This window comes from Thunnus thynnus, chromosome 10, assembly GCF_963924715.1.
Source record: "Thunnus thynnus chromosome 10, fThuThy2.1, whole genome shotgun sequence".
Taxonomy (NCBI): Eukaryota; Metazoa; Chordata; class Actinopteri; order Scombriformes; family Scombridae; genus Thunnus; species Thunnus thynnus.
In genome coordinates this window covers 12,006,021-12,028,255 of record NC_089526.1, presented here as the reverse complement: position 1 = coordinate 12,028,255, position 22,235 = coordinate 12,006,021, and positions in this window count along the sequence as shown.

Here is a 22,235-nt window from a genome sequence, read left to right as displayed (position 1 = left end):
ATGTCCTTACAGTGTGCTGTGCTTCAGACAGCTGTCAGTAACAGAGGGTTTCCCTGACCACTGCAGCATGGAATGGCTATCTAGCAAGCCAGGAGTGTCAGCAATTATCCCCCAAACTGCCGCAGGCTACAGTATATTGAGCAAATATCACTTCCTATGTGCGTACTGCTGCTGCTGCTGCTGCTGCTGCTCAGCAGCTCTCTGCTGTTGGTTTTCTCCACTCTTACAAATATGAGACCAACACATATTCCAGATGTGTGATGTTGTGCATTATTGAGGCCACAGAGTATTTTGTTTGTGTTAGTGCAATGATGTTTGCAGCTCTGGCGCTTGTCCAAATGTGTAGAGTTTTTCTTGTTTGTTTGCTCTCTTGGTTAAGGCAGCATTGTAACTATTTAACTACATATGGGCAGCTTCTCCTGTGAGTGACAGAGTGAGAGGTGTTGGTCGTTTTACAGCCCATGCACACATGTGGCACACAGACGTGCTGAACACCAGCTCTCTGGGGCGTTGCTGTCTGGCCATAAGCTTCATTTTATAGAGCTACTGAAATGATCAAAGGTTAGGCTTGTGTAAAATCGCTTTTCGAGTATTTTATTTTCTACTTATTTTCCTGTGTGAATGGACGCAAGAGTTCAGCATACACCTTATGGTCGCGTTATGCTAGAAAAGAGGTAGTTCGTATGACTTGTTTTCCAACAATGTTGGAAGGCAAAAGTCTTTAAAGCTTCTCTGAGTGGTTACACTTGGAAGGCAGGGTGAAAGCAGGCCATCATAGAGATGGGCGAGAGGCATTAGTCCTTAGAAATATGAGGATAACAGAGTACAGTCTCTCCTGAAAGGTATTCATAGTATTGCACTTGGTTGTAAACACGAAAATGACATATTTATGTGAAGAATGAAAAAAGAGAGCTTTAAAAGAAGTTCAAACCCTCCTTACTTCCTCACACACCTGGCCAATCACTGCATGAAGTGGGTGTGAATGTTTTGAATGAAATTTTGGACATTGGAAAGATGACCATCTAACAAACACCTCTGATTGGAGTACACTGGCACCTTTAGTTCAGCATACTCATTTCTTAACTGTTATAATTCAGATACTTCTGGATAAGTTTAAGGTGAAATCTGTAATGTATTTTAAATTCATTATATTATCAATATGGAGACAAAATTCAAAATGGAACGTTGGTTTGATGTACTCTTCATAATATGCCTTCTGTGCATCTGTGGTTGCACCAGTGACAATGCCAATGTTGTCTGACATCATCCCTCTACTAAAAAAATATACAGAATATATTGAAGTTAATTTCACATTGTGGTCAATTACATTTCCATTGCAAACCAACAACAACGAGGTGAAACACCTTCAGCAACATTCATGCTCCTTCACATGAAGTATCAGTGTCTTTAGAAGAGAAATATGGAAAAGTCCATCACCATTGTTATTTCCTCTAGAAAGACTCATCATGTTTGTTTTTTTAATTAAATACTGCTCTTGTAAATGAGGTGTTTAAACTGATTTTGTAATTTGTAAAAACATTTGTAATTATCTGCATGTATGGATATATGTTCACAAATCTGGAATGCCTTACTATTTGAACAAAAAACTTTAAAATTTTATAAAGGGTTAAAGTCTTCAGTATGCAAGTGTAACAATGCATTGAATGCATTTTGAATGGATCAACTGTTCACATGCAGTTCATATACATGTACATATGCATACAAACACACACATACACTTTTGCACCTTTATGTAATTGCATATACAGTAGACATAGACAATGCTCTGTTGTTGTTATCCTGACTCTTCTATTAATTTGTTTGTTTAGTCATTTTTACTCTGATTCAAATGAATTTCAAATGCATAAAAAGGGACAAGGTCTGCAAATTAGCTCTATATACACTACATTACATATGATGCCTTTCCTTTTCCTAGCAATGTTTATCTGTAATGCCCTTTTAAATTAACTAACCATAAAATAAAATAGTGCAGGGAAGTCAAGTTTGTTTTTATAGCCCAATATACCATACAGTATCCCAATGGGCTTCATAGAGTTTGCATGCTTCATGTAACTGCCCATATAGTGGCTACCCATATCATCCGTAAATAATTCTATTAGGGTGGAGACTGTTTGGTGTCCAGACGGAAGCACAATCATTAACATAATTCCAGACTGTGAGGCACACTTCAGTCTGTGGTGAGGCTGTGTGCCCCCCCCCCCCCCCCCCCCCCCCCCCCAGCGGTGCATCTCAGGGAACCGTTTTTTGGCTCCTGTAGCATTTTAGTGAGTAATCGTGGGGCTTTGGAGCTCTCACTCCTCCATTTACATGTCAAAACCTCCCCAGGCTCTGGATGTAAGGGACCCAATTTGGAATGACAAAGCTCAGGCAGAGACAGCTGATCCACAAAGGAGGCCTGGTTAAGTTCTTCCTCCCAGTCACCAGCTGCTCCACTGACCCCTAGTACCTCTATTCAGCAAACACACACAGGAGAGAGAGGGGAATGTTGCCACACGCGCTCACGTGTAGCAGAACCGCAAACTGAGAAGGATGCTCTGTTCTTATAAATCAAGTATTATTTAAATCCACTCTGTATCTGTTACATGCTGCTGAAACAGCATAGTTACGATTTTTTGAGATTCAGCTCCAAAATGAAACATATCAGCATATTTTAAGAACATTGTGTACCTGTCCTACATGGCATAAAATGTTATTCTTCTCTGTATTTACTGCCTGACTTCACATCTTTCACACAATAAACTTTTGTCACTTGTTAAGAAGGCTTGCTGATTTCCCCCCTCATGTACCGAAGTGTTTTATTGCAAAAACAGGTCACACAAACAAATCCTTCCATGGTTGTGTCTTTGGGGTGTTGGTGACATTACTGCTTTCTGTTAAATTCCAGAGCATGCAGACTTTTTGTTTCAACAGCTTTATTTATTTATTTCACTTACTTATTTTTTTAGAGAAACAAAGCGTCGAACATCAGGTGAAGTGAACTGTCATTGATTTTTAACACAGCCCTGCGCGTGCAGCATCTGTCACATGGAACGCCACTCTATTTGTGTCTGCCTCTGACACAAAGTGGCTTAGGGATTTGTCACCTCCCTCCCTGCATTGTGCACTGGAATGACAGGATACCGGCTGGAACTTGTAGGTCACACCCAGCATGTTTTTCTTGGATTTGTGCTCAGCATCCAAATGGAAACGTGCTGCTCCATTCCGTACTTCCACTTTCCACCTGACCTACAAGAACTGCAGGAATAAAAACACAGGCCTGAGTTTGTAAGACAGCAATGACAGGAGGAGTTAACTGCAGGATCAGGCCCAGATGGTAAGGTACGGCCAGCTCCTGTTGATGCAAGGAAGAGATTACATAAGTAGATTTAAACCAGTGAAAAGGGGGACGTGTTTCATTAGCGTCACTGGTGCCAGATCTATATTTGGAGCATGAGCCCACAGAAACAGACGTGCAGGGATGAAAATAGCCTTTAATAGCCCAGTTTGGGAGCTTTATTCCATTCCACTCTCCTGCCACAAGGATAGTGACAGACGGAGCACACTGCGCAGAGAGCGGCTCTATTCACCCAATCACAGCGCTCCCTCGGGCAGAGAAGGAAGGAGGAGAGTGTGGGAAAAAGGAGAGGGGTGGAGGAATGGGGGATGGAGATACAGAAGGACAAGATGTGGCGACAAGAATGAGCTTGGAGCTGTGTGTGTTGTTTGAAAAACCATTTATGAATGATACTATAAAAGAGCAGAGTCGCTCCGCCACCAGGAATATCAGATTCTCTGGTGCTTCATGTAATATACAAGTGTATGATATCTCTGCATATACATGCTATTTTTTTAAAATTCAACAGATTGTTTCTCATTTATCATCACATGTTTAGAGCTAAAATGCAACTTAATTTTATAGCATTTATTATGAAATCCTATTCAAAACAAGTTTTTGAACTCGTACTTTATGCATTTGCTTGTAAAAATAAAGTTCTTGGCAAATTACATTCCTCTCATGCCCAGACGTATGAGCTGCAAGGTGCCCAGAAGTGGCCTCAGACAGAAGGATAGACAGTCACAGTCAATGCTGCTGCAGATGCGTGGGGGGCTGGGAGGGAGTGGGTGGTAGAAACCCAATCTCCTCATATTGGGTGCACATTGCCCCCAGAGAGAAAGCAAGAAACAAGAGGCCCAGCTGTCCTTAACAATGGACCTGCCCCTCACCAGCCAGGACTCAAAAGGCCTCATTCAGTCCCCTGGCTCTCCACGAGCTGCTTCCAGGGAGACTAGCCAGGACATGCTTATATTCAAGGCAGACATGTCTGTCTCTGTTTTGGACACGTTTGTGTGTTTGTGTATGTCTGTGTGCTGTACCTGAAATTAACTTTTTGACTTGCCTGCCAAGGGGACTGGTAGATGAAAAAAATCCACCAGCTAAGCAAATTTTTTAATGGCCAAAATGATAAATTGCCTTTTTGTGTCACATATAGATTTTTTTCAGTGCATTTTATTGATAATAAGGTATTATGTTGAATAAATTTAAAGAAGAGGCCAGAGCAAAATCTGAAGCAAAATTATATTCATAATAGCTATTTAATTAATGGTAGCTAGCAGCAGACCGGCGGCAAGTGACAGTTCAGCGGAGAGCTGCAATGTCGAGTAGCTGATGTCTTGTACAGTAAACAGTGCTGCAAAACTAGGAGCGCTCGAGACAGTCTGTGGCTGGCTCTCCTTTGCCTCAGTCCGTCTCAAGTGCTCCTACGGTTTCGGGGCACTGTTTAGAGGCATGTAAAAAACACACAGTCTTCACTGTATAGGGACAAACTTTAGTAATTTCCTCCGAGAATCATGCCAAGTATTTTATTACATGACTGTTTGGTACAAACATTTACCTGCCAGTGTTGCGGATAGCCTTCTGAGATTTACCTGCCAAACGGAAAATCTACCCGCATTTGGCGCTTGGAGGGTGTCAATTTTGGACTGTTGAGCATCTATGTGCATATTAAAAGTCAATAGAAATTAACTAACACTTGTCTTCAGGCAACCAGCTGAAACTCCAGGAGGTCTCCGCACCCAGCTAAGTAATAAGAAAGTCTACCATATGACCCTCATAAAAAATACCAACTGTGGGATTAAACAAACAAACAAACAACAAACAAAAAGAAAATCTATTGTGTTAATTAGTGCTGGTGGGTGGATTGTTTTTTAGCCTTTGAATATAGCAAGGCTAGCTGTTTGCCCTTGGACTCCAGTCTTGATGCTAAGCTAAGTTACTGTTGCTGGCTATAGCTTCAAATTTAGTAAACACACAAGAGTGGCTTCAATCTTCTCAACTCTGGGCAAGAAAGCAAAAAGGAAGTGAGTGGTTGGTACTCAAAAGATTAATTTTGAGTGGAATATCCTCAACCCATCTCATCCACATTGACACAGTTTAATGATTCGCATGATCGAACATTTCCCAGAATATCTTCCAGCAAGCCCCAAAGAATATACCTGAGGTTGTTACAATAAAAAGCCTCCGGGAATATTCCAAATTAAATCATATTTGTGCTTTGAGAGACTCCTGTTTAATAATGTCAGTATACAATTACAAACATTTCAAAACAACCTTTGAGATCTACAAGGGTAAATGCAGATTTCTGATATTGTGCCTTCTGATCAACATGTGCCAGTAAAACCAGTACTGATGTATACAGCTAACCTAATCATCTCAAGGTCCTAGCTTCATATTTTATACATACATATATATATATATATATATATATATATATATATATATATATGTGTGTGTGTGTGTGTGTGTGTGCGTGTGTGTGCGTGTGTGTGTGTGTGTGTATGTGTGTGTGTGTATATATATATATATATATTGTTTCTGTACTTGTACCCCTACTGTAACAGTTTTGAAGTTTGTGTAAAAAAAAAAGATAAACTTCCACACTCTCTACAGTGTGTGATGCTATCAGAGGAAACATAGGCTATCTACATGTTTATTGCCAACATAGCAAGTGACCTAATGTACATTTATCCTCTGCTCATCCATTTTAATTGTAATGTTCAAGAAGGAAATGTTCAAGCTTGTTGGAGGTCATGTTTAGATACCATCAGTAGTATCTCTACTGTAGTGTACATTCCAACTCTACTCATCCTAAAAGGCTTTACCCTTTCTTATCGTGGGGGAAGGGAAGAGTAACTAAATCTGAACTGCCTGAGCATGGCAGTTGGTCACACCCAACACATCCCAGGGCCGATCAAGGCCATATGTTATGATATTTCTTTCTTTGGTGTCACACATGCAGCTATTTGGTTCATGCATTGTGATCTTTCACATTGCAAAAAAAAGTATCTAAAAGTCAAGTGTGTGACAAGTATTAAAAGACAAATTACCTGACACTGTTTACATTGTAGAGATGTGTAAACTCAATCCATCTGGTACTCCAAGCATGTTGTGGAAAATGCTATTATTTATTTGTAAATACTTGATGATTGGCATCTCCTCTCCATATTCATAAAGTGTTTTCTTTTTTTTCGTGATCACACCCTTCGGTTGTCAGCCTATATTTTGTGCTAGCTGTTGATTGTTGATGTGGATGGTGTGTCGGTGATACGTGTGTGCATGAGTGCATGGGGTTTGAGTAAATACGTTCGTGAGATAGACGTGTGGGTGAGACAAAGAGAGGACAACGTTGTGTGTTATGGTGTTTTGTGTAGGTGACTGTCCCCCGGGTATTCCCCGCGAGCGAGGTCTTTATTCCATGCAGCACAAACACAGCCAGAGCTCCACAGGGAAAAGCACCAGTCAGTCAGTTCCAGGGCTTATAGCGAAGGCTTCCCCTCCCCCCATCACAATGATGATTCTCACACACACACACACACACACACAAACATGGGCATGCATGCGAGCTACACATATGCTCGAAGGCATAGGAGAATGCTTCCACACACACACATGCACAGGGTTGGCCTCTTTCTCCTTCACACACTCAATTGTCCTCAGTGCCCTCCCTCTGTTTATTCATGGCGACCCCAGTGCTGATACCATCTCATTCTATCTCAATTACATCAGCCAACTCCCTATCCTCCTCAGCAAGAACTGTTTTTCTTCTTCCCTTATGCTGGCACTTGTACCCTCTGTCAGTTTTTTTATGTCTCCTTTAAACAGCATTCGGTGTTATGTAATAATAGCCTCCATATACAGATGAATGTATAAAAAAAATAAATATTAACAGTGTGATTGGCATCTGTGTCAATAGGGTGAAAGCATTAGTTTTATGGCTCATAACCTAAACAAAAAAATGTGGATTTAAGACAAATAAGAAAGGTGCACAAAAACATGCTCTATGGGAAATGATTGTTCGGTTGCATTCAATTGCATCACCGCTCTTGGTTACTCCAAATAATAAGCCGCACTGGTCACACATAATAAACTCAAAGATTTGCAAAGCGTAGCATGATGTAATTTGACAAACATCAGACAAGATGCAACAATGCCTGTGAAATATGATTTATTATTTGCTCTCTTGTGCTCATGGTTATGTGCTCCTGTAATTATGTTTCCCTCCTTTTTTCAGCTTCAGAAATCATTTCTAAATGCTGAAGAAAATCCTAAATATTCCTTACCTGCTGAGGTATATCATTCTCCGTGGCAGGAGAGCCATAAAGTGAAAGATTAGGGTCTCAGAGTACCATAAATCATTTTTACAGATTTGATTTTTAACTCGCCATAGCAGCTAAGGTTTTACCCTCACATTGTCTTTTTCAGTCAAGTTTATGAGTCACAGGTGTCTTGCTGCAAACAATATTGTCACATCATCCAATCTGTTCTATTGCTAACCCTTCTTTGTAGTATTTCATCACTACTCTGGTGTGAAGTATCAGAAAAATGGCTTGATGATCCAGATTGTTCGCATCCCTGCTGCCTTTTATCATGATTCCCTAGCTACTTTCCTTGCTCTCCGGTCAAGTGCTACCATTGTATTTCTTGCACAACACTATACTCAGTCAACTGCCTTTTGAAAATAACCTCTGAAGGATTTTCTCGTTGCCTATAATAGTAAAATGAACTGTGATAATGTTTAAAGCCGCATGATGCACAAATGATTACTCTATTGCTTTACTTAGAGGGGTATTTTGTCAATTTGGCCATGATTGCACATAATAAAGAGTTGCAGTTATTATTTACAATGACTGTAATCACATTATGTTTGTTTGCTTTTTGGTCAGGTCATTTATGTTTTTTTTTCCCTCTTTCCTGAATGGAGTAATCTGCACCTATCCGTTGCAAAATATGAACACAGACACAGGAAAATTGAAAGTCTGCCATTGAACTTCTGCAATGGGCATCCACTTCCTGTGACAGACAATAACAGGAAGTGGTTAACAAGGTCCCCAACAGGCATCCCCAGTAGTGGAAATGCTCCAATTCCTTCCACAGCAACATGGCTGTTTCAAACTGAATGTCAAAGAGCACTGAGTCACAACTACAGGACACTCCCACAAAATGTATTTTGTCCTCAAAAATGCAGGATACAAAGTGTGAACAGCAGGAAAAAGGTGAGGTTGCTTTTTTAGCTCACCCACCCACACCACACACCCATGTACAAACAGATTATGAGGGGATGTCTGTCTTAGTTAATGCTAATAAAAATCCCTAAAAAAACTTGTGATTTGCTCAAATACAAACAATAACACTGTAAACTGAAACAGATGTTATTGTTATAACTTGCCTTCTGGATTCATTTTGTTGCTGGATGTGGTTTGGATTGGTGGTGCTGGATTAGTTTGTGTCTGCAAATAAAGAACAAAATCTGTCAAGATATTTTCAGGGTAGCTACATCAAAATTGGAAATGATTGCATAAATATATTCAATAGAAGTCATTAGTGCTTTTGTCAGTGGTTGGGTGTCATACTAAAGAAATATGTCTGTCTGGATATAATTTCACTGGGCATCCCCTTCTCCTAGAAATGATATTTAGATACTACTAATATGTGTCAAATATGTTATGAGAGAAACTGAATATCTCAATGGAGTAGGTGAAGTGGCAATGTTTTTACTAATAAAGAAAGGGCTGCATTTTTGTACCACATGGAAATATGGTGGCTGGGGTGGATGGTGGGTGTAAAAACTGCAGGGTTTTGACACCAGACACCAGGGTTCGCCTCCTCACTCCCATGTGCAGTAAGGTTTAGGCAACAAAATCACTTTGGTTAAGGTAAGGGAAATATTGCTTTTGACTTTTCTGATATTTAACCAAAACAATGATCTTTCCCTAACCTTAATCAAGTGTTTTGAGTGCTTAAACATAAACATAATAAATGTTAATCAGGCTTTAGTTGCTACGAGGTGACATTGTGTTGCAAGAGTGGATACTGTTGGGAAAACAAATGAAATGTGTTGTCCCTTTCGCAGCTATGTTTGGTATCAACATTTTGCAACTTGGCAAGCATATTCATTAAAAAACATTTCCTAATTATGTTGATAAAAAACACAACAATATTTAATTTCTCCCCAAATGTATTAGTCATTTATAATTAGTATTACATAAACCTAATTTCTAGGAGACAGGGTTGCACTGGGACAAATCTATTGTAGAACAGACAAGCAATACCAACTTTCTTCTCTGGCAATAGCCACAATAGACCATGATGCAATGTAGCCAAAGGACATGTTGTGTTAGAGTTGGAGCATGACTAGTTCTTTCTTGATTGCTCTTTCTTTCCTCCTGCTATTTGTATTGCTCATTTGATCTCAGTGTATAATCCACAGCTGAATGGAAGAGCTCCATTTCATTTCAAAGATTATTTGTTTAAGGAACCTGCACCTGCAATGGAAGCAAAGGGGAAAGATTAAACCTCTGACCTTATCTGTCACTTTATATCTGTAGTGGGGTTTTTTTGTAATGTCTTCTCAATAACAGCAATTGGCTGTCATATATGATTTTAAGTTTTGTTGGATTTAATACAGAATCATTCTCTATCACATACATACAAATGGATATTCATGATTTTGAGCCTTCTGAACCCCATACATGATCTTAAATGGTATCAAAGCCAGTATATTATCTACCATCCTTAATAAGCATTCATAGGCGCAGCTACCAGAGAAGTAATGCTACTTTTTTCTCCCCCTCAGTCAGTAATTAATGTTCTTCGGGGGATGTGTAAATATAGTTGCTCAGTCTTTTAGCCAATTACGCAGAACAAAGACGGCGGATGTCAGCAGAATCCTCAGCGCTCTGGGAGCTCCCAGCACAACCAGGACTGACCTTCAGGCCTTCACTTCTTTGCTACTCCTTATCAGCACGCATTACTTTGTTATTGTCATCCAGGCTCACTGCAGTCTTCCAAGGACAGTTTGGGGTATGAATCATGCCAGAAACTTTAATTTTTAAAGTTTTTCCTGCATAATTACTTTGTCAAACAAAGCCTATACTGTTAACCGATCACAACGACCTATTTCTTTGTCATTCTGCCACTGCTTGTATTTGATGATCACGGTCAAAGATGATTATGTTCAGTGATAAAATTATGTTGTTTTTTAATACTGGAAGATTACTTCATGAGGACTTTGCTTTTCAAAAACCATTATCACTCATTTTAATTCAGTATGACTTCATCACATATTTTGTCACAGGCTCTCCCTTGGAGTAAGAAAAATATAAATTAAGCCACTTCAATATCTTAATAAAATAGAACTAGCCAACCATATTCACCCTGAAATCAGCATGTGTGCAACCAATCAGGATGGGCCTACTCAATATATGGGGATGACCCATGATCAAAATGCAGTATGGATGCTGCCCCTCATCCAGACTACATTATGAAATGTGTTTATGAAGTATTTAGCCTGTCATGAAGTTCTTATTCTGCCATTGCTTTGTCAATACAGTCAATCATTAGGTTTGATTTCAGTACTTTGGAAGCATGTGTGCTGGAAGAGGAAGTGCAGTGTGCAGTCTGCTAGACCTTATCAGAGACAAGATGACAGCAGCAGCTGATCATGGAGCTATAGCCATGTTGTGAAGAGTTCTGTTTCTTTTCTAAATGTGTCAAGTTGCTGAGCAAAGAAGACCGAGCTACCTGCTGTGCACCCACTGGCTCCTTTGCTGCTCTGAGCTCAACAGTGTGCATCAGTGCCAGTCACTTCTGTAATGTTAATCTCTTTCTTCGGTATGTTTGAAATATGCTTACAAGCTAACAAGCAAACACGTGTTGGTTTGTGCGCTGGCTTTCTTGAACGTGGTGTTTTGTTACTTGAGGTAGTCACTGTTTTGATGAATGAGTAAGGGGCTGGAGGCGGATTCATCAGAAGTATCATAAATGCTAAGAAAGCTAAAATTAAGTCTCTCTGATGAACAGAAGAGCGGTCTGCAAGTTTAACAGCATTGTACATTAAGGATTAAGACAGAAGCAGTGTATTTAGCTGTATTTTGACAAAAATATGACTGTTTGGAACTCATAAGCCATATGGATGGAGTGGAGAGGTGGACTAAACTGCAGAATATATCAAGTTTTTTTGTTTGAATATATATTTGTTGTAGGCAAATAAAAGTTGGTCCCATTTTTTAGCCCATCAGTATTCACCCACACATCAGTAAACAAACTGTCCATTTTGTTACTTGTTTTCTGATGTGTTCCACTCCTCTGGTTCAAAAATACAAATCTACAGTGTTTAAGGCTGTGTGACTTAGCCAGTCGCTGTCACCCAGCAGAAACATCCATATGCATTTGTTTTTGTGCGACATGTTGTCACAAGTCATTTGCATTATTTACATGGCTTGATTGATTTAATCTGCATATATAAGGAGCGGCTCAACCATCCCAGCATCTGGGCTTTTGTCACAAAATCCAGACACCACAATGATTAGTTTTTCATAGAACTACAGTGACAGTGCATACTGTAACTAATATACAGTGAAATATACTGTATAGTGTTGTTTCTTGCTCTCCAACCCAGACACAATGTCCTTTGATAGTTTAAATGTACATTCATGATAAATGAGTCACGCTGGATGGTCATGGATCAGTCCCAACTGAAGGCATGAAAAGGACATTGTATTGAAAAGGACACAAGGACCCCCTCTTCTCCCTGTCACTACATCACCCTGCATTGATCCATTTCCAATTTACCTTCATGACTAAAGACGATCTTACCACAATGACAATGAATCAATGAGCACTGGAAGTGTTTCACTCCACGGGAACCATAAAAAGTGCTGTGACCTGTAATGAGAAATCAGACAAGGCAGCCGGAGGTGTGGCTCATTGCCTACAGGATGTCTGAAAAATGGGTCACACATGTGGGAGGACTGATCCTTGTGTCTGAGTTAAGGAAAACAAAAGGATTCGTACTTGTCACAGTACACACAGGGACCCTGGCTCTATCAGTACTGATGAGATAGCATTTTGGGGGCATGGAGCATTGGTGGCCTTTTTAAATTAGATTTAGTCTTGGTAGCATCCAACCTGAGGGGGGATGAATGTGCTGTGCAAACAAAGTGGACATTCATCAGCGTTGCCAATCACACCGGACGTGATTAAGTTACACACCCTGTGGCCACAGCGCTGGGGCTAGCGTTACACTGGTCGCCAAGGCAAACATAAGCACGCTGCACTAACCGGCTCAAAGGTCAGAAGGTGCTGGACTCTGTTTTTACATGAATACCCAAAGAGGTCACATTAACATCTAAGTTTTACACTCAGGGTAAATTATCATTTAAGTGTCATGACCACGTATATGTTAAAAGGTGAAACCAGCAGACTGAAGAGCTCTGTAAAGGCATACTGTTTTATAGTGGCATAAAACATTCTTTGACCCATAAAGCTGTGAAAAATGCACTGGATTTCTAGGTAACACAGTGTTTTTACTCTATTGCAGTTAAAATTAATACATCACATGAATTGATTTACATTGAATCATCTTTAAATACATATCTCACAAAAGGAGCAATGAACAAGGATTCTTATAATGAATAAATGCTGAACTGAAAATCTTAAAACTCTTAAAATGTATAAAACAAAAATATAGTATAGTCAAATCCAATACAGCATTTTACATACAATCTAATTTTCTATCTATGTAGGCGTGTTTTCTTGTTTTCTTATAAACAGAGTCACTCTGGATGTGATGATGTAAGCATGTGCACAATTCAAGTCAAGCAGAGTTGCATCAGTTGGGTTTAATTGCTTTCAGTATGAACTGTTTGGATCTCTTCCACGAAAATCATATTTGCATCATTTGAATGGGAGGGCTGACACTGGTTGACACTCTGTGTGCAATACTGTTAGCACACCTAGTTTGACTCAAATCTTGACATTTACTGTAATATAAAAGCTTAATCGGTAAGATGACTCTATCTGATCAGTAATCAAGCATTTGGGTAACACTGAAGCTGAGTTGATAAGAGGTCACTTGACATGATTTTTAAATGCCGATGACTTGTGGTGTATGTCTTGGGGGATTTTGTGGAGCCAAACCCAAGCCAAATAGTCTGCTCCTCTTCCAGTTGTATTAAGAGTAAACAGGAAGTGTGTGGCATGTTATAATAGGGGGAGGGGAGGCAAAAGCTTAGGAGGAAAGAAAAAAATAGGAAACAAGGACAGAGAGACAGAAAGAAACAAACAAAGAAAAACTAAGCAGTTTTACACAGTCATACAGTTTATACTACATATATATCATATGTTCACTTTAACAGATTACAGAAAGACAATAAAGTTGGAGGTGGAAAGGCGACAGACAACAAAAGTCATGGTCACACATCATTGTTGAGAGTCAACTCTGACATTCCTGTGTGTTTTAAAAATAGAGCTCAAAAGAGGAAGAGAGAAACATGATGTGCAAAATTTTGTCGCTGATATGTCTGACACATGACACTGAAACAGCAGCTCACTTCGAGCAGTTTAACACATTAGCCACCTTCTGAAGATCAATAGTGAGGATAATTGAAATGATGAGTTAACTATGACCTGTATCTTTCCTCTGACAGTGCTGGTAGCAGTGTCACGGACCTGCCTGGTATCTGTAGCTTTTGTCATGCAACTTGTTTGCTGGTACTTCATTGATCAACAGCATGCCTTATGCAAAAAACCTAAAGAACCCAGGCTGCCAACCTCCCATCACTTGGCACAGGCACACCATGTAAATTTCATGACCACAGCATGTTACTGCTGCCAATTCTTCGCTTTGAGTCGGATTCACTGGGACACCCACAAAAGCCTAGGGCATTAATCTTTTATAATGCTGTTTTTGTCTCTATATGACGGTCTCAATGAAAGATTTAAGGAGATGCTTAATCCTATGGGTCTAGTCAGGTAGATGGATGTTGCTACTGCTGCTGTTGTGGTGATGAGACCCGCAGTGGAGGGATGGAGGGAGGCAGGGTGCAGACTGACAAGCAGACAGACAACCATGGCTGCTAATATAGCAGAGAGGGAGGTGCTGATGGCCTGTTGCCAAGGTGACACAGGCCAGCCGGGTTCTGTCTCATTTGCAGATGCAAACGAGACCTCGCAGCTCCCACTGACGCTTGCTACTCCTCCTCTGGAGACACAAACTGAACCCCCTCCTCCCCGGAGAACAGCTCCTGCATACACCTGAGCTGAGAAAAGAGGGGATGCGCAACTATTTATTTGCTTTTCACGTTTGCCTGTGATCTACCTCCTTTGTGCCCAGTCTGTCTTTGCTCTTTTGGGAAGAAGGATTGCTTATAGTTTCTAAGTGTCCAACAACCCCCACACTGACATCTTCTCTCCTTGTCTCCTCTCCTTTTCTATTGATTCTCTGTGTTGAATTGGCCTTTTCAGAGAGGGGGGCTGATAGCAGCATGCGCTGTTGAATAACAGCCCTCAGCCGACGCAGCACTCCACCCCAGCGACAACAAAAAGGCAGACTCCTTTGTCTGGCTAGAGGTAAACAGCTGGGAACAGATGATGCTGGCTGGGCTGATTTACGTGGCCACAGCTACCGTGGTGACAAGGTTTTGTTGTGATAGGGACAAACAGATGAGGGGTGAGGGAGGGAGAGAAGAAAGGCAGACAGAGAGAGTGAGAAGTCAAGTCAGAATGAAAAAAAAAAACCCACAAATGCAGAGTGCAGTTTGTCCATTCGTGAGTGTGTGTGTGTGTGTGTGTGTGGGTCTGAAATCCCCTTTAGAAAACACTTCCTGAACACACCTGAGAAAGTGCTGAACAATAATATAAGTGTGATGTCACAAATGTTTGAGAACAGACATCCAAACTGCAGCAAATTACAAGAAAAACACAACCAGCCACAAAAAAGTGAAGAAGAAACACATTATAGTCTTCATTCTTCTGTTGTGTTTATTTCCTTTCAGCAAACAAAATATATTTTTCTAGAATTACAAAAACAACTAATAACTATAGTAATTATTGCGTGCTGTGTTGTGATAATTTGGAGGTAAAGAATACAAAACAGCAGCAATGAAACTGCCATTAACAAGTGTGGCTGACACGCACTTATGAGAAACGCCACATATGCCGCGCAGACCAAATCCTGAATGGTTAAATGGTCATGAATAATTAGGGCATTCTCTCACTGAGCAGATGTCTCTTTCTGCTGAATGCTGCTTCTCGCAAGAATGAACGAGCGAGCAAGATAAGCCTGGTGGAGAAACAGAGTGGGGGTCTCACTGGATAGAAGAGGAGAAGGGAAAAAGATTGGATGCTGTGGCCTGTAATACAATACACCATGTGTGCACAATCACACACACACATGCATATATAATTCAAAGTCTGGCAATATGCACACATAGGCTGATCAATGCCTCAAGCGCCCTGACCCTCCCCCAAAACACATAAGCAAACTGCACTAACAATTATTTACGAGCATTCCCACTTGAAGCCCATGAGACTCTACGGTGGCAAGGACCCACTTGGCTACACCGTCATTGTGTCGGTGCACCTATAAATTACTTACCTTGCCCCTCAAATATTGATAAGGCAATCACCATCTCACCAACAGAGAGGTGACACATTCTCTTCACTATATTCCTGAGCCCCATGCATGGTTTTACAAAAGATTGCACCACTTTCTGTAATAGTTGTCATCGAGTACAAAGATACCTCAGATTACTCATTGGCTTCATTTGTTTCCTCCCATGTTAACTAGTTGCATCACACTGTTAGAGATGTGTGGTTGTCTTTCAAATAGAGGAAGGCTGATTTTATCTATGAAATGTTGTCAGTTGTCATTTCAGTGCTGACACAACTCACCACCACCTCCACTTCCAGTGTTCATGAGAATTAGGCCCAGAGTGTGATTCTGCTCCAGATCCAGTCCAGTGAGCTTTTCATAGAATCCTGCTCCAGGAGACATCCATTCAGCTCTTCAGGCAAAAGTTTAAATTTCCCTATTTGCTCGCTTGTTGAGAGTTAGATGAGAAAATCGATACCACTCTCATGCACGTACACTAAATGTTAAGCTAGAGCCAGCAGCGAATTAGCTTATCTTACTGTAAAAGACCGGAAGCAGGGGGGAAACAGCTCGCCTGGCTCTGACCAGTGGTAAAAGAAATTTGCCTAGCAGCACCACTAAAGCTCATTAATTAACATGTCATATCTTGCTGGTTTAATCTGTACAAAAACGGAAATTTAAAGACCACAAGTTGGGGTTTTACCAGAGGGTTACGTGCTGGATTGCTTCTCTGGAGTCGTCACAATGAGGTAATCAGGCCAACCTCTAGCCAAGAAATAATTCCAGCACGTAAAACCACAGTTTTTCATTTTTTGTATGGATTAAACAAACAAGATATAACATGTTAATTAGTGAGCTTTAGAGGTGCTAGTAGGAACATTTCTTTGCCTTCAGACAGAGCTGGGCTAGCTGTTCCTACTTCCTTTCTTTATGCTATGCTAAAGCTAAGCTAAGACGGCTCCAGCTTCATATTTACTATACAGACATACGAGTAGTATCAATGTTCTCATTTACCTATTGACGTAGTGTTCATCACCAGCACTGTCTAGACAGTTTTTTTATGTACCTTCATGGAGTCATTTCATCCCTTGAAGGGTGGAGTCTAATGTTAAAGACTAATATCTCCCAGCAGCCTTTCTTTCAATTAGTCTCTGCTTTCCAAACTGAACAACAGCTCTCAAATCTGTGCTGAATGACCAGCTGCACTTTAGCAGTCACAGACCGGCAGTTTTTATCATGTATAAATGCATTAACAGTATCTAAAGGTCATGTCATGCCAGGCAGAATGAAGTGTATCCAGTGGTACAGCACACTGGTTTGACCTGACTGTTATAACTCTGTGGACAGTTATAACTGTGAGCAGCCAGAAACATGCTTGTGATGGCCAGTGACAGCGCATCACATTGTGGTGTGTTGTCACCATTCACTCATACAAATTCGCACAGTTATTTATTCAACCTCACACCTGTAAAGGTCAGCTAAGGAAAAGAAATAAGGCATCAATATATAGATTTGTCTCTTTGGAATCAAATCAAGGGTAGGCAACTTGAACTCTGGGATTTGAAGCAAGGGAAACAATAATTGGTTGTTATTAGGTGGATTGAATTACAGAGATGTAGATTCAAGACGATCAATGGCCAGCAAACAATTTAGCACTTGAAGCTTATTGATTTCCACAGCTTCCCATACATGCTGTAGGGATTTTGAAAAGCCTTGATGGTATGGCTGTTTTATGACAAGGAAGTGAGTCAGAAAGAGACACTGACAAATACTTCTCTGCTGTGATGTGAAGAGCTTTTTTTCCCCTGCAGTATTCAACTCATTTGAACTTAGGAATCTGCTGTAGACTCTACTACTGCCTCACTGCTGAAAAACCTCTCATAGAAACTGAATCATCTGCCTGTTGTGGAGAAGAAATAGTTTGACACTGAAATAGCTTAATATGAAGACAGATGACCATATAAAGAAAACATGTTTTTCAGTTACAGACTTCATTTTGTTTTCTGTCAAACACTAACTGTCACTTTATCAGTCACATACACTAAGACTCAATGTCTGAACAAGACAGTAACTTACGGGCAGCCTATAAATCTAGACAACTATGACTGATTCTGGCTTGCCTTTGTCATCCTATGAATGTGTCCATGAGTCAGACACATCACCAGTCAAACAGTGTGTGTTCACACTGTGACATTTGGTAGCAGGGGAGTTGTGTTTGTCAGCCAGGCTGAAGCGGGATATAAGTCCATCAAAGCCCGTCAAGTAGGCATGGTATTTGTGTGTGTAAGGAAGTGTGTGTCCTGATCACCACATCGCCAGGAAATCCCCACAGGAGGCAGCTTGTGGCACCTCATCCCATTTCAGTGATAATGCCATCATTGTCCTTTTGGTAAGGGATGGAAATGAGCTATGCTCTGCTCTTATGGTTGACTTGCTGCTATAGTCAAATAAGGATGTCTTTGTCCACTCTGGATCACCAAACCTATTGTTGATTTTCCACTTCTTATCATGTGTACGTAATGATTTTGGCACAGCAGAGGGTTTATGAAACATTAAAAGTGAACAGCAGCAGTAAAGCAGCTGTTTAAAACAGCTCTAAACTGTAAAACAATTTAATAGTGTATTTGCAATCGCTCTGGTTTGCGTAGGTGTTTCAGTTCCTGAAGGCAAAATGGCACATCACAACAGGGTGATCACAGTTTTTTTTCACTAGGAACTGGAGTTACTAACACTGACTTGGGGATGGCTTCTACTTGTATTCTTCCCCTTGGCAGAAATGGAAAACTAACCTTGTGCCACCATTTTTGAATAAACTTCACACCTCCCAAAATGTAACTGGAGGTGTGAAGTCATTTCATCTTCTGCCATCTTCTGCTCAAAAAATTGACTGAGCCAGTTGGAACAAATACTAAAACTAGGAAATTGTTAAGAGCTAGCCAGTGACTGGTTGCTGCCCATTCTAATTTCAAAAACTTCACCTGCACTCATATTTCAATAAGTAGAGGTGAGATTTTGTTTTACCTTCCCTCATAATGTGTAAAACAACATGGATAGGAAAAAGAAGAACACTGATTAAAATGGATATTTTCATCAGTCTAATTAAAACTTAATATATACTTTTGTATTTTTTTACTGTAGCCACTATTGAGATGAGAGTTCCTTTTAGAAAGTCAACATTTTTTGTTTTTTCTTTATTATAGTTATATTGTTTAGTTTGTTGAAACTAAACATATGAACAACAAAACCCCATGGGCCTAAACTTTTGTTAGACTTTGTTAGAAGCTTATGACCTTACAAAAGGGATTCATTCTTAATTATTCAAAAAATTTCCACATTTCCCTCTGAAATTAGATCATTGCCAACCTACTGCCAACACCAGCTGCTGGCATGGGGAGGATATAGACTATCATGTGCCTCCCAAGGTAATCATGGAGTTGCCTGTTGAGGCCCATAGCCAGGACAAATTTTTAACGATGGGGGGTTTTAAAGAGAAACAGCAGTAGCTTCCAACAATTATCGAGTACACATTTAATCTGTCTGAATTTCTGCTCTCTGTATCATGCTGCATTGGCTAATCACGTACATGTAAGTGCATTTTCTTGCCACAGTATTTTGCAATGTAAACAGAGTATTTCTACCATTTACTTGCAATCAGTGTTACAAAAGATAAAATAGTTGCCATTGTGATAACCACACCAAAATCCTGTTTCTGAGTACTATAAACTGCTGTACAGTGTTTTGACATTTGATAAGTCAAATTCACAGATCTGATCTTAAATATTTTATATTTCACTGGTACCTGTAGCAACATGACCCCACTAACATAGCCCTTGACATTGTTTTAATGCATCTTTGAGCAGAGAGGACAAATTGGAGGAACATATTCCTAATACTGATGCTTAGATGTGAGCAGAGATTCATTCTTCCAGATGTGTTCAGGCACACCGACCAGCTAGGAATACATACCAGATTTGAAATAGCATGCATTCTCATTGGTTTCCTATCAAGCAAACATTGCTAATAACATCTGATGGAGGACTGAGCCAAGCCAAATGAATCACTGCCAGGTTTTTAACATGATTTTTTTTCCTCTGTTAAACTGAGACATCCACTGAATCTCTCAGGTACCAATTTAAATTGATTTTAAGGATGGTAAACTGCACTAGTAGACCACTGTGATTTTTTTTAACACACTGCAGTAACAGTATTGGTTGTATAATAACAATTGACTGTTTGCAGCTCTTATATGATTTCTTATATGACACTGTGCAGAACTATAGGGGCTATGTATTGACATATTCACTTGTATTCATCATGTATTCACTTTTTCACATGATACCACGATCCTCAACACCAAGAGAAACAAACCAACAAGTGGCTGCTGTGAATAGAGGGAGCGGCGATAACAGCAACTCATTACAAGCCGTGCTTTCGACATAAATGAGTGAATATTACTATACGGTTCCTTTTTATTCGAAAACCTCAACTCTACTTTGTGACTTGGTTCCCAGCATGTGTTGACTCACAGTCTGTTGTAATCTTTGCTGTTTCAACATTAGGAAATACCTCCACATTTTAATACAGGAGAGGCTCTGCTTGTGAGTGAAAATTATTGTTAATATGCAAATCATTTACAGAATTCACTTATAAGTAAAAATGTAATAACATCAGACTCAGGTGGTCATATTTGGACAACGCTGATATTCTGAATGACAACATCGCTAACAAGGTCTGTGCCATTAAGAGATTATCCATATACACATGAAACTTGATGAAAAACTGTAATCAAAGACCAGATGGCAAACAAATGTCAGTGAACTTGCACTTCAGGTCGATTTACACAATAACACTCCACAACGAATGGGAATCATGGTTTAACTGTGACATAACAGGACAGACACTAAGTGTTTTTGTTGTCCTTGTTTGCACATTTTAAGTGCAGTTGCTTCTCACAACAACAACAACAACAAGTTTACTGTCTTTACTGAATAATCTTGTTAAGGAGCAGGGGAAAGTGTCAATCAAAAAAAGAAACAAGTAACACACAGTTATAAAAAGCAGATGATGTTGTACTCATGAGTGAATAAAATACAAGGAGTCACATTCAACACATTATCTTTGTTTATTAACAAAAAAGCACAAAATAGCCACATGAATCTTCATAAGTATTTTATTATGCACTTCGGTGTAGAAGTAGAACTGTGGAGTGTAGAAAGCTATACTAAAATATATGTCCTGCCACCAAATGTGCAGTGAAATGTTATTTTGGCTATAAACCAGCCATTTTCGTGTGCATTTACTTGGAGTGTATTGGTGGAGGAACACCGCCATAATCAGAAATTAATGCCCACCATTTGCCAACAATGTACATCATACTTTAAGGGTTTTTTGTTTAATTTGTCCATGAAATGCCATTTCATTTGTTTTAGGTATACGTCTTCAATAAAATATTCTCAGCATGAAGCACAAACAGCCTTTACTCTATACTAGCGAATGCATTGCACACCAAACTGAAAGTTGTCTATTATGTAACAATTTTATAGCCGTTTTTGAACAAATGGTAAATTAAAGCATTATGAAGTATTTCTCTGAGAGCAATGCTCTGGAGAATGTTTTCAACTGTATTCACTTGTACTTGTTCCAGTCCCATGCTGTTTTCTCCCTTGACTAAACACCATGCAGCAGGGTGGAGGTCAAAACAGAGGCAGCAGATAAGAGGGACAGAGGAGAAGAGGGAGACTTGAGGAAGGAGAGGAGGGCGTACTCCCTGACCGCAGAGCACAATGTCTTATCTTGTCCTCTGTCCTCCCTGACGTTATCTCCTGCACATGGACGTGGAGACTGTACACAGCTGTTTGCTGCCAGCAGAAATGGAAATAAGAATGTAATCTTTATACAAATGAAAGTGTTGAAGCAGTTATTACTGAAAAGGTAAAATAACTCACATAAAGGTAAAACTACATAAGTAACAAATAATTGAGTGTGCAGTTCTCAAGTAAAAATCAAGGTGTCACAGTCGTGGCTCAAAATATTCCCTTTCACCCCAAAATGTGTGATTTGGTTTTGGCGGCATGCAAAAAATATTATGTAATATTTTAAAGGCAGAAGAATGTTGTTAGATCAAGAGATAAAAAAAGTATAAATAAGTATTTGAGTAAAATAATTTTAGTTTTAAGGGTAGAAAACTAGTAGCTTTAGTCCTCAGTCAGAGCAGCAATGTAGTGTACTGACTAGATGTGCTCTCAGTTGCTTAGTTAACACATTTAATTGACTGTTCGCTAAGCCTTGCGTAAGTTGTGACCCAAC